This window comes from Siphateles boraxobius, unplaced genomic scaffold, assembly GCF_051911475.1.
Source record: "Siphateles boraxobius isolate OS27281-9 unplaced genomic scaffold, OSU_SipBor_1 6, whole genome shotgun sequence".
Lineage (NCBI taxonomy): Eukaryota > Metazoa > Chordata > Actinopteri > Cypriniformes > Leuciscidae > Siphateles > Siphateles boraxobius.
The window spans coordinates 22704847-22719396 of NW_027509186.1; the positions used below are offsets into that span (position 1 = coordinate 22704847).

A 14550-nucleotide genomic window follows, 5' to 3' on the forward strand; every position below is an offset into this window, starting at 1 on the left:
TTTGGACAATTAATCCCCAAACAAAGGTACAATCTGTGACATAGGAAGCCAAAGTGTATGAAATGGTAAAAGCTTATTAGGCTCTGCATCCACAGTGATCTCAACAATTCATTGAACACATAATTGTCAATAACCTAAAATAGATTATAGATCAAGATATTCATGTTCATGAGTTGTTGGTTATTTAGAAGAGATGCACAAAATAACCAAATATATTTAATAGCCCATATCTTTACTGGCTGTCACTGGTTCTGAACAGTACACAAGCACATGACCTTTTATTGATTATGCAGAGCACCAAGATGATAAGTTTTAAACATAAAGAAAATGTAATAAAGTAGGTCTGTATTTTTAATTGTAATGTTAAACTGTATAATATAATAGCTGTTTTAACTTGGTTTTACGTTTTAATACACATGTAGCCTACTAATCTTTTTTAGCAAAAGCAATTTTTAAAAGCAAGGTAGACGAAAGCTATTGAACGTTTTTTTTTCAACAAATTATATGGGGTACTTTTACTTTGCCTCAAAGTACAAGTACACGCATTGTACAGCCAATGGGATTGTAGCCCGCGCAGTGCACAACTTTATGCACGTGAAGAAGAAGTTGGGAGGGACTTTGCACAAGAACGACGAGATGGCTATCTCACTCCTGACGCTGTCGACGGAGGATCTTCTTCAGAAATTGAAAGAAGCTGGAATAAATATCACCGAAGACGAAGCACAAAAATTCAGAGGTAACGTACGTTTAGTTTTAAGTACAAGTATTGTGAAAATCCGTTGGTTCCCTTTCGAGTTATGTGCACTTGAAATAGGTATGTAAGGTTAGGCCAGAGAATGGCTAATAAGGGGAGAACTTCCACTCTCAGTAAACTTCCAGCTTCTGAACTGGTGGCATTTCCACCATATGAGGGCGCTCACAGGATGAGTGCAGTGCAGAATGAATGGAGGTCAATGGAGCTATACCCCTCAAAATCCACTTTTCTCAGGATATCATTTTATGTCTAGTAATTTGAATGTTGTATTCGAAAGGAGATGCAAAGAAATTACACATTGCTGGGTGTCACTTATTTGTTTTTAAAAGTCTTTCAAAATGACAATGACGTCATACACATTGTACGACCAGAGATACTGCTTTACGGCAATCCTTACGGCGCTTTGGTGCCTTCGTGCTATGCACTTTCTTTTCTCTCGAGGCATCGACAACACAGTTGACACTGGTAAATAAAAGTGCTAGAAGAGGTTTTGGGTAACACTTTACAATACGGGTGCACTAATATGCATTAATTCATGTTTAACTAATGCACAGATAATCATGAGTTAATGTATGACTCATGAAGAACTAAACCATTAATTAATTATTACTGCATCAGCAACTAATAAAGAGTCTATATGATTAATAGATTAAGTAATAAATTAATTGCTATTAATTAAACGTGTCATCATGTATTAGTTCCTTAATAACATATTTTATTAACTAATAGTGTAAATTAATGTGTTAATTACCACAATTAGTCAACGCTATGCACTTCAACTTCCAGTTGTCTGCTTTAATTAATCATTAGCTAATGATTTGCAAATCTATCATTATGTTATGACTTTACTTGTTGAGGCACATTACTATAACTATTGTTTAATTAATAGCAATTAATTTATTACTTAATCTATTAATCATATAGACTCTTTATTAGTTGCTGATGCAGTAATAATTAATTAATGGTTTAGTTCTTCATGAATCATACATTAACTCATGATTATCTGTACATTAGTTAAGAATTAATTAATGCTTATTAGTGCAGTGTATTGTAATGTGTTACCAGTTTCTGTTTGTTGTTTTAAAAGACCACGCCGAAAATACACACACACACATTCTGGTCCCGATTCAGATACAACGATGCCATCATGCGGTATCTCTGGTCGTAATCAGTCCTTCACTGACCAATCAGCGTTCATTAGCAGAATGCTAGCGTGTTATGGGCAACAACAACTCAACCTGTAAGAAATCGAAAGGACATAAGTACTCGTTCATTCAACTTTCAACCTATAACCCATGTTGAACTTGCAAAATCTATAATCAAATCGGAAATTTCTCAAAGGCAATCTGGTGAAAGTAAAAAATTTAGCCGTCTAGCTCCATAGACTCCCATTCATTTTGCACTCATGGGCGATCGGCCCCAGTGGAACTCTGGTGGAACTACAACCAAAATTCGGTACAATAGGACTTAATAGGGAGTGGCCAGGCTCTCCGTAGACGGGCTCTGGTTAGGCCTACTGACGCGTGAGGGAAAACCTTTCTTTGAAAATACTGACCTGACAAAACCAACGTATTGTAATTACGTTTTAAACTTATTGTTATTACAATTATTTGTATTTTTTAGCCTTAAATTAAGATACAACTTTTAGCATAATTTACAACGTTACTCTTGTGAAACGACCATAGAAACAGTTCAATCCCATCTTTTTTTGATGGGTACACATTTTTTTGTGTGTAAAAAACCCCAAAAAACCTAAATAAACCAACAGTTTATAAATTCAGTTTCCAAGCATTTTCTTACAACTCCAACGTTACCTGTGTTCACCCCCGGAGAACCCCCGGATCTCATGTGAGCTCTCCATACATGTCAAAGTAAGTCTAACCTTAGGTTAGTCGAACCGATACATCATATTTTGAGGTCACCTAGTAGACACAAAATAGGCAGATATTCATACACTCACCTAAAGATCACTCAGATCACTAGGATCACATCAGCTAGAAATACCAAGGGTTCACTCTAAGCATGGTGAGTCCGCTTTTAGCTACTATGCCAGCCGCAGCTGGAACCAGCTTCCAGAAGAGATCAGATGTGCTCCTACAGTAGTCACATTCAAATCCAGCCTCAAAACACATCTGTTTAGCTGTGCATTTGAATGAGCACCGTACCACTGTTCGTCCGACTGTTTGTACTGTATTTTATTTTATGTTTTAATTATTGATTATTTCTGTATTTTATCTTTTATTATAAACTGTTTGAATTATTCTGATTTCTTTTGATTATTTTAATTTCTTCTATGTAAAGCACTTTTAATTACCATTGTGTATGAAATCTGCCATATAAATAAACTTGCCTTGCCTTGCCTAAAGGATTATTAGGAACACCATACTAATACTGTGTTTGACCCCCTTTCGCCTTCAGAACTGCCTTAATTCTACGTGGCATTGATTAAGCATTTAGACACAGCATTAACTATTGCTCACATGAGGACATATTTGATGATATATTTCAAGGAACATCCTTTCTTTAAAGTTAATCTGCATGCCTTATGAAGACGAATTTGTAGTTGGAACCCCTTAGGTTAAAAAAAACAAAACAAGCACAAGCTTTGCGCTTTTTATTATACGGTAGGCAACCTAAAACATCACTCAAAACTGAAACACATTCATCTGGCTTTATTAGTACGACAAAGATTTGTAAAACGCTGTGGTTTAGCGACTGTCTTAAAACCAATGTTAGACGATCTTAAAAAACTTGAAAGTGAAGGGTTCATGGTAACTGTAGGTGGGATTGAGCAGACTATTCACGCTGCACTAGCAACATTTTCAGCAGACAATCTTTCAGCATATATAGAATAGAATAGAATAGAATAGAATAGAATAAATCTTTATTGTCCACCAGGGTGGAAATTTTTCTTTGGCTCACCAAACATACCAGACAGATAAACATACAGACAACGTCTCAAACATAGTAAAGGAAATATAATAAAAAGATACAATGTAAAATATCATAATGAAAATAAATATACTTTAAATACATTAAGATAACTCATTTGTTGTTGTCACTTGGTTTGGTTAAGTATACTAATGGCATTTGGGATAAAATATTTTTTTTAAGTACTTATAGCCAGAGGCACCCTGAGGCGCCTCCCAGACTTCAGAAGCTCAAACTGGCCAGAAAGAGGGTGAGTACTATCTACAGTGATTTTCCTAGCTTTCTTCCTCATTCTGTCATTGTATATTTGGGTCAGGTGTTTTGGGGGTTTTCCTACTATTTTATTAGCCATTAACACTATCCTGTTAAGCTTGTTCTTGAGTTTGCCGTTTAAATGGCCAAACCAAGCAGAGAGACAAAGGTTAAAACACTTTCAATGTGTGTGATGTACACTAGCTCAATAATCTGAGCACTGACGCCCAGGCAGTTCAGTCTTCTGAGGAGACTAAGTCGTTGTGAGCATTTCTTAAAAATATAGTCTGTTATCTGTAAAACTCAGATGGTTGTCAAGAACCGTGCCTAAATACTTAAAAGTTCCCACAGGTTCAACTGCTTGACCATTAAGTAAAACTGGCTTTGTTGTTATGTCTTGTTTTTTTGCAAAAAAGTAGCTCGTTTGTCTTCGCCACATTGATTTCTAGCTCGCTATCTGCACCATGCTTCAAGGGCATGTGCTAAATAAGAGGCCACACCAACAGGGTCAGTTTTTTGTAAGAGGCCTACTAAGACCATATCATCTGCATAGTTTATCAATTAAAAGGTGCTATTATTGATAGGAAATTCATTTGTGAATAGGGAAAAAAGCATAGGGGAAAGAACTCTGCCTTGTGGGCAGCCTGTACTGATAGCATGCACTCCTGACAAAAAGCCATTTACACATACCCTCTGAGGGCGACATGAGAGAAAGTCTCTGATCCAGAGAATCAAGCCCTTATCTATGTTAATATTGGCTAGTGTTATGAATTTTTTTCTCCCAAAGTATAGAAAACTCAGAAGCGTAGACCAGGAGACCCGGGTTGTATCTTAAGAAGGTTTCATTATCGAGAACACGAGCTGTGCGTCTCTGTAGTCTTCCAAGCACGTCTCGAGTCTGACTAAGGGAAACGTTCCCTTGCAATTGATATACATTAGGGGCAGGGCTTAACATTGTAATGAACAAAGCCTGTAAATGATGTATACAGGTTTAGGAACCTGCCCTATACTGAGAGTGTTACCAATTCCAATCCAATCAGACTAGAGAACAGGAATGGCAGGACTCTCCCGCTGAGACAAAAGCTCCCAAGAGCCACCAAGAGTTTCAGTAATTTGATTCATTTAACTTACAATAGAGAGAAACAGGAATGGCAGGCTCAATAATAGAGAGAAACAGGAATGCTAAATTCAGTCTCTCTATCTTAACCCTTTCGCACGTTCGATCACACCGGTGTGATCAGTCTTGGCTGGTCCCTGGAGCGTATGATCACACCGGTGTGATTAGCGGCTGACACCGCCGTCGGTGTATGAATGAATGAGTGAATGGGTGAATGTGAGGCAATATGTAAAGCGCTTTGGTGGCCATTGGGTCTGTTAAAGCGCTATACAAATGCAGTCCATTTACCATTAGAACAGTCAGTGCATCACGTGATCAACTGCTAAATTCAAACGTGCTTTCGCGCGTTGACTGGCGCTGAGCCAGAGACAGACGCACTCAGTGCTGTCATATATCACAACTATTGAGTGTTTTCAACCACATAATGTTTATTTTAGGTTTCAGACACTTAAATACACATAATTACTAGCAAAACAATGATTTTGAGTTTGTAAAAAACACACTGATGTCTATGGAAGCGGCAATAATTCTTCTTCCTTTCCATTATAATAAGACAACACTTTTATTCATATCAGATACACATTGTGTAAGTAGCTTTACATTTTATCCTATTCTTCTCCCAGTTCACCGGCCACCTACTTTCATGTATTTCGTGAGAAGTGGAGGAATTGACGTGTTGTAAATCCAACAGATCCGATTCTCTGAACTGTGAAACAAACTAACATGGCGCCGCCCATTGCGCATACAGCTCAACTAACGCGATCGTTATAAAGGTGTTTAAACAACAAAACACTTCCACTTGCACATATTTGACAATCGGAATATCAGTGTTTCATGCTATAGCTAATACATCTGTGTATATTTTTAATAAAAAAGGAAAAATTAAATAAAAGCAGAGCATCATTCATTCAGCGCTGTGTTGTAGTTGCGCTGTGCCATGTGACAAGCAATGACGCGTCACCATGGAAACATTCAAGTGACAAGTTCTAAATAACGGTCGCCTTGAAAAACTCACGTTGGGGGGTCAGTTAGAATATTTTAAACTTACGTGTGAAAGGGTTTATTTTTTCATGTGATGTTATGTGAAGAAAAATAGGATCAGCAGATCTTAAATATATTCTTAAATTTGTAACCCTTCACTAGTCTTTGCAGGAGAATGTGTAGCTTCATAGAATTAAATGCTGCACTAAAGTCTACGAATAGAACTCTAGCATGCCCTTTAGGGAGTGCAAGCTGTTTTGAAATAGAGTCTAAAAGGACCAGCACGGCATCATCAGTCCCTCTTGTCACTACTATAAGCGAACTGTAGCAGATCTAACACGGTGGTTACTTGGTCAGGAGGTCAGGAGATCTACCAGAACTCTCTACATTGTTTTACTCAATACGGAGGTGATGGCTACGGGTCGGAAATCTTCTATGTTAGCTGGGTTTAAAATGCCATTTAACTCTGCTAAAATTTGTCACTATTGCATGGCAACCCACAACTGTCATGGTGTGGTGTTGGCAAAGGAAGAAGAGGAGGCAAACGGTTCCAATCCAAAGACTTACTCACAATTAACTTCAGCTACAGACAGACAGGATAACACGCTAAATAGAACAAAGAACGAACAAAGACTAGTTGAACTGAAAGGAACTAAATACAGACATTGATTGAACACAGATTAACAGAACCCAGGTGACACAGATGATAATTAACTAAACACAGGTGGAACAGATGAACAGAATGACAGTAACCATAGAGACAGACGAGTGGTGGGAAAACAGAACAAATACTGTGACTGATGAAAACAAGATACACAACACGACAGATGAATATAACAGTGACAGAACGCCCGCTCCAAAAAGGTGCGTCCTTGCGCCATATAACATCAATGGGGTGGGAGGGTGGGCGCCCTGGAGGCTGGCGGAGAAAACTCTTCGGGCGGCCATGGCAGAGAAGACCCTTCGGGCGGCCATGGCGGAGAGGACCCTTCGGGCGGCCATTGCGGAGAGGACCCTTGGGGCGGCCATGGCGGGGACGTGGAGCTCAGGATCGGCGGGGCTGACGTGGAGAACCGGCATGGTATAAAGATCGGGCATGGTGTGGAGATTATACTTGACGTGAAGATCGGGTGGTGACATGGCATGCCACGGGAGGAAGCTCTCCAGACAACTGGAGAGTGCCTCTCTCCAGTCCAGACTGTGAGATCTGGGAGCTCCCTCAGATCGACAGCATTAGCCCCCAGCCAGTAACACGCCTTGATCGTCTTGTCCTCCAGGCTGCTGGTGACGGCGTAATGGTAAAAGGCCTCCGTGTACTCGAACAGATCGAGGCTGCGCTGAGCTATCCCCATGATCTGTCCAGCAAGTTTCCAACTCATTTTCTTGGTCCGTTCTTCTGTCACAGTGTGGTGTTGGCAAAGGAAGAAGATGAGGTATGAACGGTTCCAATCCAAAGACTTTTACTCACAATAAACTTCAGGCAGGTACAGACACACACACAGACAGACAGACAGACACGCGCGCACACACACACACGCACATACAGACAATGATTGAACACACATACAGACACTGATTGAACACAGATTAACAGAACCCAGGTAACAGATAATAATTAACTAAACACAGGTGGAACAGATTAACAGAATGACAGTAACTATAGAGACAGACGAGTGGCGGGAAAACCGAACAAAGACATGTGACTGATGAAAACAAGATACACAACACGATAGACGAACATAACAGTGACAACAACGAAATAAAAGCGAAATTCAGAGAGAGTGATTTTGTTTTACCATCTAACGTGTATTGAAAACACTGAGGATGAAAAAATTTATGGTGTAAACTATCCTTCACCATTTAATGAACTGAACTATTTTGATGTGACAAAGGCATTTCCGCCTGATATAATGCATGATTTATTGGAGGGAGTCATTCCTCTTAAAATAAAGCTAGTTCGGAGCTGGACTCACAAAGAAAAACATTACTATTCAAAAGTTAAACGATGAACTTCACTACTCAAGACTAACAACAATGTATGGACCTTTGCGTTTACTTTGGTGTATGCGTTTCAGGGCGAAGCATCAGTATTTTAAAACCGCTGCAAGTAGCTGTAGAAATTTCATTAATATTGCCAAAACTTTAAGCGAAAGGCACCAGATGAAACAATGCTGGGAATTTTCCACTCCCAATATCCTTGATGAATTTGAGATGGTAGTAGGTAGGAGTTCTTACAAATGTACATGGAAATGAAGATTTGTGCAAAGACATACAGTGTGTTTCAGAATTGACTGTTGACAGTGTGAAGTATGCTTTAAGAAATGTATTCATGGTTGACTACGTCCATGCAGAAAAAATTACTCTATCTTTCCAAATTAAGTACATTTTAAATGTCAATACTGTATGGTTTCTGTATGGCAAGTTTTTAATAACAGTGTTGTATGATTCACACTTCCATGCATACACAGTCAAAGTTGACTTTGAATGGAGTATTATGAAACCAGGGCAAGAGATGGACTTTCAGGTCCTTGACTCTACTGTGCTGATGATAAATTTTTGTGATCCTCTAGAATGTTTAAAAAGTTAAAATTTAAATGTGTGGTACTGTGTTTGGTGAAATGTGTTTTTCTGTACAAATGTTTTAAGGGTATAAAGTCACAATTTATGAAATATGTACTGCTAGAAAGTTTGCTTTGTCATTCTTGATGTTCAAAACTGTTGTAAAAGTAGAAAAAAATAAGATCTAGTACTGATTTGAAAAAAAAGAAATTTCTTTGTGATTCTTGATGTTAACATGTTTTATTGCATGGTAAAAAAAAGTTAATAAAATGTATTGCAGACCTGCCAACCTGTACGCATTTTGCGTAGGGGATAAGCATTTTGTCCTCAAAGTACGCTGGTACGATTTGTCACAAACTACGGAAAAAACTGGTGACGCGCCTCTCTGTTCACGCGCAGTCCTCAAATCAAGCAACAGCAAAATAAGAGGAGTTCGACAAATCATAGCGCTGGGTTCTTTCCCCAAATAGCAAGCGGGTATGATTGACAGATGCGTAAGACCCATAGACAGTAAAAGAAAGGTTCAGATTACACGATTTTAGCCCGATTTTGGTACGATCCGTTTGACGTAGGGTGTCGTGGGGATTTGTAAACGACAACGGGCGTCGGGACCCAAGATTCGATCGTGTCATCTCGTATAGTGGGCGACAACCTACGTCGCGTCTGCGATGCTTCAGGACATCACGACAAAAAGACTAGCATGTTTAATTTTTTTTTTTAAGTTGAAATATTGTATTGAGTTAACTTAATCTGGAATCGATTATCACACGGGAGTGACCGCAATCGCATGGATTGTCTTAAAATACTCTGTCATTCATGGTCACTCAGATAAGAGGAAAACATCATTCAGCCATGCAAATTATAAAAAGCTTAAGTATTGCTGAACAATAAATCTAAATAAAATTAAAATCGCTGTGGCTTAGTGATTATAAAAGTTCTGTGATTTGTGGATTAGGCCTACTTGATTTATTCATTCTCAGTGTTGAGAAACGTAGCTTGCATGTGTTACGTCATTGTGTTAATAATAACTAAAGTACCTAACTATGTTACATATTTATTTTGTATGAAAACTATAGTTTGTATAGATAGACAACGTCACTGCTCTCTAACACGGATGGATCTCTATTCTCTACCTGCTGCAATAAAATAAAACTCTCCTGATATTAGACTATTACAGAAGAATAAAATAAATCATATTTTGTTACCTTTTGGAGGTTGGGCAGATGTTTTATTTATACCATCATCACTGTCCTCGTCAAAGCTCATTTCCAAGTAGGCCTACATTCAGCATCTGGCTCAAACATATTCTCAAAACTATAATTTTCAACATCTTCAAAGTCAATATTTTGATAGCTGACAGCTTCTTCACCAGATCCACCATCACAGTGACATTAATAATTGATTGCGTTCAGTACTTGCTCTGCAGTAAAGCACCTTGTGGAATAAAGGTGAATTTCACTTATTCAGTTATCCAAGATTTATTCAAAAATGTTGCTGGTTTTAATGGTTGCATTTTAAACCACTTTATACTTCATGACCACTTTTGTGGTCATGAAGTCGTTTGAAAGACTGGTGTTGGCCCACCTGAAGGACATCACTGGACCCCTGCTGGATCCCTTTCAGTTTGCTTACAGAGCAAACAGGTCTGTGGATGATGCAGTCAACATGGGACTGCATTATATCCTACAACATCTCGACAGACCAGGGACTTATGCAAGGATCCTCTTTGTGGACTTCAGTTCGGCCTTCAATACCATCATGCCTGGTCTTCTCACAGCCAAACTGACCCAGCTCTCCATGCCATCCTCGATCTGTCAGTGGATCACCAGCTTCCTGACGGACTGGCAGCAGCGAGTGAGACTGGGGAAACACACATCCAGGACTCTCACCACCAGCACTGATGCCCCCCCCAAGGGTGCGTTCTCTCCCCACTGCTCTTCTCCCTGTACACTAATGACTGCACTTCTAAAGACCCCACTTTCAAGCTCCTGAAATTTGCAGACGACACCACTGTCATCGGTCTCATCCGAAACAGTGACGAGTCTGCTTACAGACTGGAGGTTGAACAGCTGGCTGTCTAGTGCAGTTATAACAACCTTGAGCTGAACACGCTCAAAACAGTGGAGATGATCATGGACTTCAGGAGGAACAGCCCAGCACTCCCCTCACTCACCATCATGAACAGCACTGTGGAAACAGTGGAGTCATTCAGGTTTCTGGGCACTTCCATCTCTCAGGACCTGAAGTGGGACAATTACATTGACTCCATTGCGAAAAAAGCCCAGCAGAGACTGTACTTCCTTCGCCAGCTGAGGAAGTTCAACTTGCCACAGGAGCTGCTGATTCAGTTCTACTCAGCCGTCATTGAGTCTGTCTTATGCACTTCCATCACTGTCTGGTTTGGTTCAGCTACCAAATCAGACATCAGGAGACTACAACAGATAATCCGGACTGCGGAGAGGATTATTGGTGCCCCCCTGCCAAACCTCCAGGACCTGTACTCTTCCAGAGTGAGGAAGAGAGCAGGTAAAATCATCACAGACTCCACTCACCCTGGACACCACCTGTTTGAACTATTACCGTCAAGACGGAGACTCAGATCACTGGCCACAAGAACATCTCGGCACAGGAACAGTTTCTTCCCACAGGCCATTTCCCTCCTGAACAGTTAACACTCCTCCCAAGGCATATGCCTTTAAGTGCAATACTCCCACTGTTTAGTGCAATATCCTACAACTCAGGTGATACTTATATGTAGATTTATTTATTTATAATATTCAAAACACTGTAAATATGTTCATAATCTGTAAATCTGAAAATGTCCATTCTGACTACTGTGATACTTTTATTCTCATATATTTATATTTTAATTTTTTATTCTTATAATTTGTAGTATTATGTTTCTTGTTGTATTTGTATATGTCCACTGAAAGCCTCAGTACCAAAACAAATTCCTTGTGTGTGCAAGCACACTTGGCAATAAAGCTCTTCTGATTCTGATTCTGATTTATACCTCTTTTATTTTGTGTGTTAGTGACCCTTACAAATGTGGGCAGAATATGAAAGCCAGAGTTGCCTTGGAATATTTAATGGTGAGATCACATCATACCTCATAAACATCACAGGCAGTTATAGCCTGTGCCAAACAGGCTACAAATGTGCAATGAATAAACAGCAAACAAGAAACACAATCAGAGAATTTCAAAGCAACATGTAGGTTTAATTAGCTAAATCAGATTGCATGTAGTGGGTGGAAAATTAATATATTGAAACTGTTTTTAAATTAAAAACAGCACACATTTCACATTAAATAATGATTGTAACTCATTCCTATGTATGTGTTATGTGCCTTTTTGTTGACTTTTTTTGTACGGCCTGAAACGGAAGTTCTTGACAAGAAATAAAATGTAGTGCTGTGAATGTGATGTCAAATGAGTGACAGGTTGTCCTGCAAAAATGATTATGTTATACATTTATATTATAAAACCTGCAATATTCCATAAAAATAAGAATTGTCCATTTTGATTTCATGTCTTTAATGTTTCATGTTTATATAAACATTTGCAATATTTCCCTTTATAGAAACCTATCTTTGATCTGTGAACTGTGTGTATTTTCTAAGTCAGATTTTTTTTCACTCTGTTTGTATTAGCTCCTTGAATCCTGGTATTTCTCTCCTCCTCTTCCTCTATTCTCCTGTCTGTCACCCAGCCTTTGCCCTGCCACTAACTGATCTGGGTGATATGTTGCCTTGCCAAGACAGGAAATGAAACCTTTCATTCCTCCCCAGTTGCAGCCCCTTTATCAAAAGCAACTGGGTTTCTTCATTGCAGCCCACTGCCTAATGAACTCATTTTGTGCGCAAAGAATGCCTCCTTATCTCAACAAATACACACACACTTCCATCTCCTCCTTTCCCTCTCGATTCTCAATACACTGTATTATAATTGTTTTCAGAAAGCTCAGAACTTTAACTTCCATCCACCTTCTTTATAGACTGAGGTGCTGAGAGTAAAGACACATATGTCTAAATGAAAGGGTGGTAGAGAGAGATGATGGACTCAGGTTAAAAATATGGTTGTCTCGGATTAGTTAAAATATCACTGAACAATCTAGATAAATTGGAAAATATGGTGAAAAAGTTATAAATCTTTATAATTTGGGATTTCTTTAGAACATACCTTTAGTTAGTTTGCAATTACTACCTCAGGTCTAAGCATTTCACAACTGTTGCACTGTCATCATCTAGGAGGTGGCGCCATCTCATGGAGATTGCAGAGTGCAAAGAGAATTGTTTGATAGACACATACTGTACATTTAATATTAGTGGCCTACTGTTGTTACCCATTACCTTTTCATGTTAAAGGGTTAGTTCACCCAAAAATAAAAATTCTTTAGTCATTAATTATTCAACCTCATGTTGTTCCAAACCCGTAAGACTTTCGTTAATCTTCGGAACACAAATAAAGATCTTTTTGATGAAATCTGAGAGCTTTGTCTCTCCATTGATAGCCTATGCAACTACCACTTCTTATTTACAAGTAAATGAACTTGAAGTTAAAATTGAAAGCATCCTCTCTGGCTGCTTGAAACATGCTCTCTCTCTCTCTCACACTCACTCTCTCTCTCTCTCTCTCTCTCTCTCTCTCTCTCTCTCTCTCTCTCTCGCTCTCTCTCTCTCTCTCTCTCTCTCTCTAGAGGGGGGGGGGGATAGATTTAAAAAAAAATAAACTGGACAATAAATTCAAGGCGATCTGATGAGTTTTTCTATGCCAGACTAATCAATCAAACTCATTTACAGAATTCATAATGCATCTTTAGGGCTGCACTTCTGCTGATGACGTTTACAGAAATAATCACAAATAGAAAAGTAGCAAAAATAAATACATAACAAATAATTACAAATTACACAGCTTGCAATCTAATTTTATAATTTTGCTCAATTTGAATCGAATCAGGACTGGAGCTAAACTTTAACAATCACGTGACGACCAACAGGGTCTACGTGTTCAGGACAAGAGTTTTCCTGGATCCATCGAACTGGATCGTGAAATTTCCTGACAAACCATGGACCGACTTACGAATGTCATTGGACAACAACATATAGGTAAAGAAAAGCACACACACCGTGCTTTGTTGTCTCAATAAAACAAAAAGACGTGGGCATGCACATCTTTTGTCGTTTGTCATTCTCGTGACTCCTCGCTTATCATTTGCTTTGCGTTCTAACTAGAATAAACGTTCTAAGAACTTATATTCACTCTATGGTTCTGAAAACGTATAATATTAAAAGAGCAAATGCCTTCACAGGTCTGACGGTGGGATTGAGTTTGATGATCATCGTTGTGATTGTCTTCCTCGCGGCTGTTGTTTACACTCCCCCGGGCGCGACAGCTCGCTGCTTGAGAAGAAACAGGAGTGAAGAACACCTCTCCCTGACTTCTAACAGAATTTCATGACTGCTGACAGAAAAAAAAAAACTTTATGGATCTCTGTGTTGGACCCACAACTGTAAAACCATCAATAGGGGGAATGTAAACAATGTATTAGGCTACCCCTTTAAATAGTGGTTTATTAAAAGTGACTTCCAAGCAAGTTTCCAAACTCATGGAAGTTTAATAACATGTTGAATGTCATGGAAATACCTAAAGTGTTCTGTTGATATCAACTGAGCAGGATTCAAATCTCAGGGCATGTTTTTGTCTTTTTGGATGCTTTGTACACAAATAAATATCATGGTAAATCTCTAAATTCTGACAAATGGAAATCCTAACCGGCAATCTCTGTAAAATTATGTATATTAAAAAAATATGTGCAATATTTAGGACCAGACAGAAAATTATGGAAATACATTGGCCAGAAAACAATGGGACTGACATATGCACTAAAGATGTTAAATTAGAGCTTTCTATACTTTCCTCAATTTATATTAGAGACTTTTGTTATTGTCTATCAC

The 14550-nt window shown here is 38.8% G+C and overlaps 1 protein-coding gene across 1 annotated transcript in view; it reads left to right on the plus strand.

The window, feature by feature from the left end:
- Positions 1-632: 632 nt before the first annotated feature.
- The window catches only part of ssh2a (slingshot protein phosphatase 2a), a 46599-nt gene continuing 32681 nt past the window's right edge, over positions 633-14550 (plus strand). Inside the window, exon 1 of the mRNA XM_077208256.1 lies at positions 633-736. The gene's annotated coding sequence lies outside the window, so the exon portion shown is untranslated. The remainder of the gene's footprint in view (positions 737-14550) is intronic.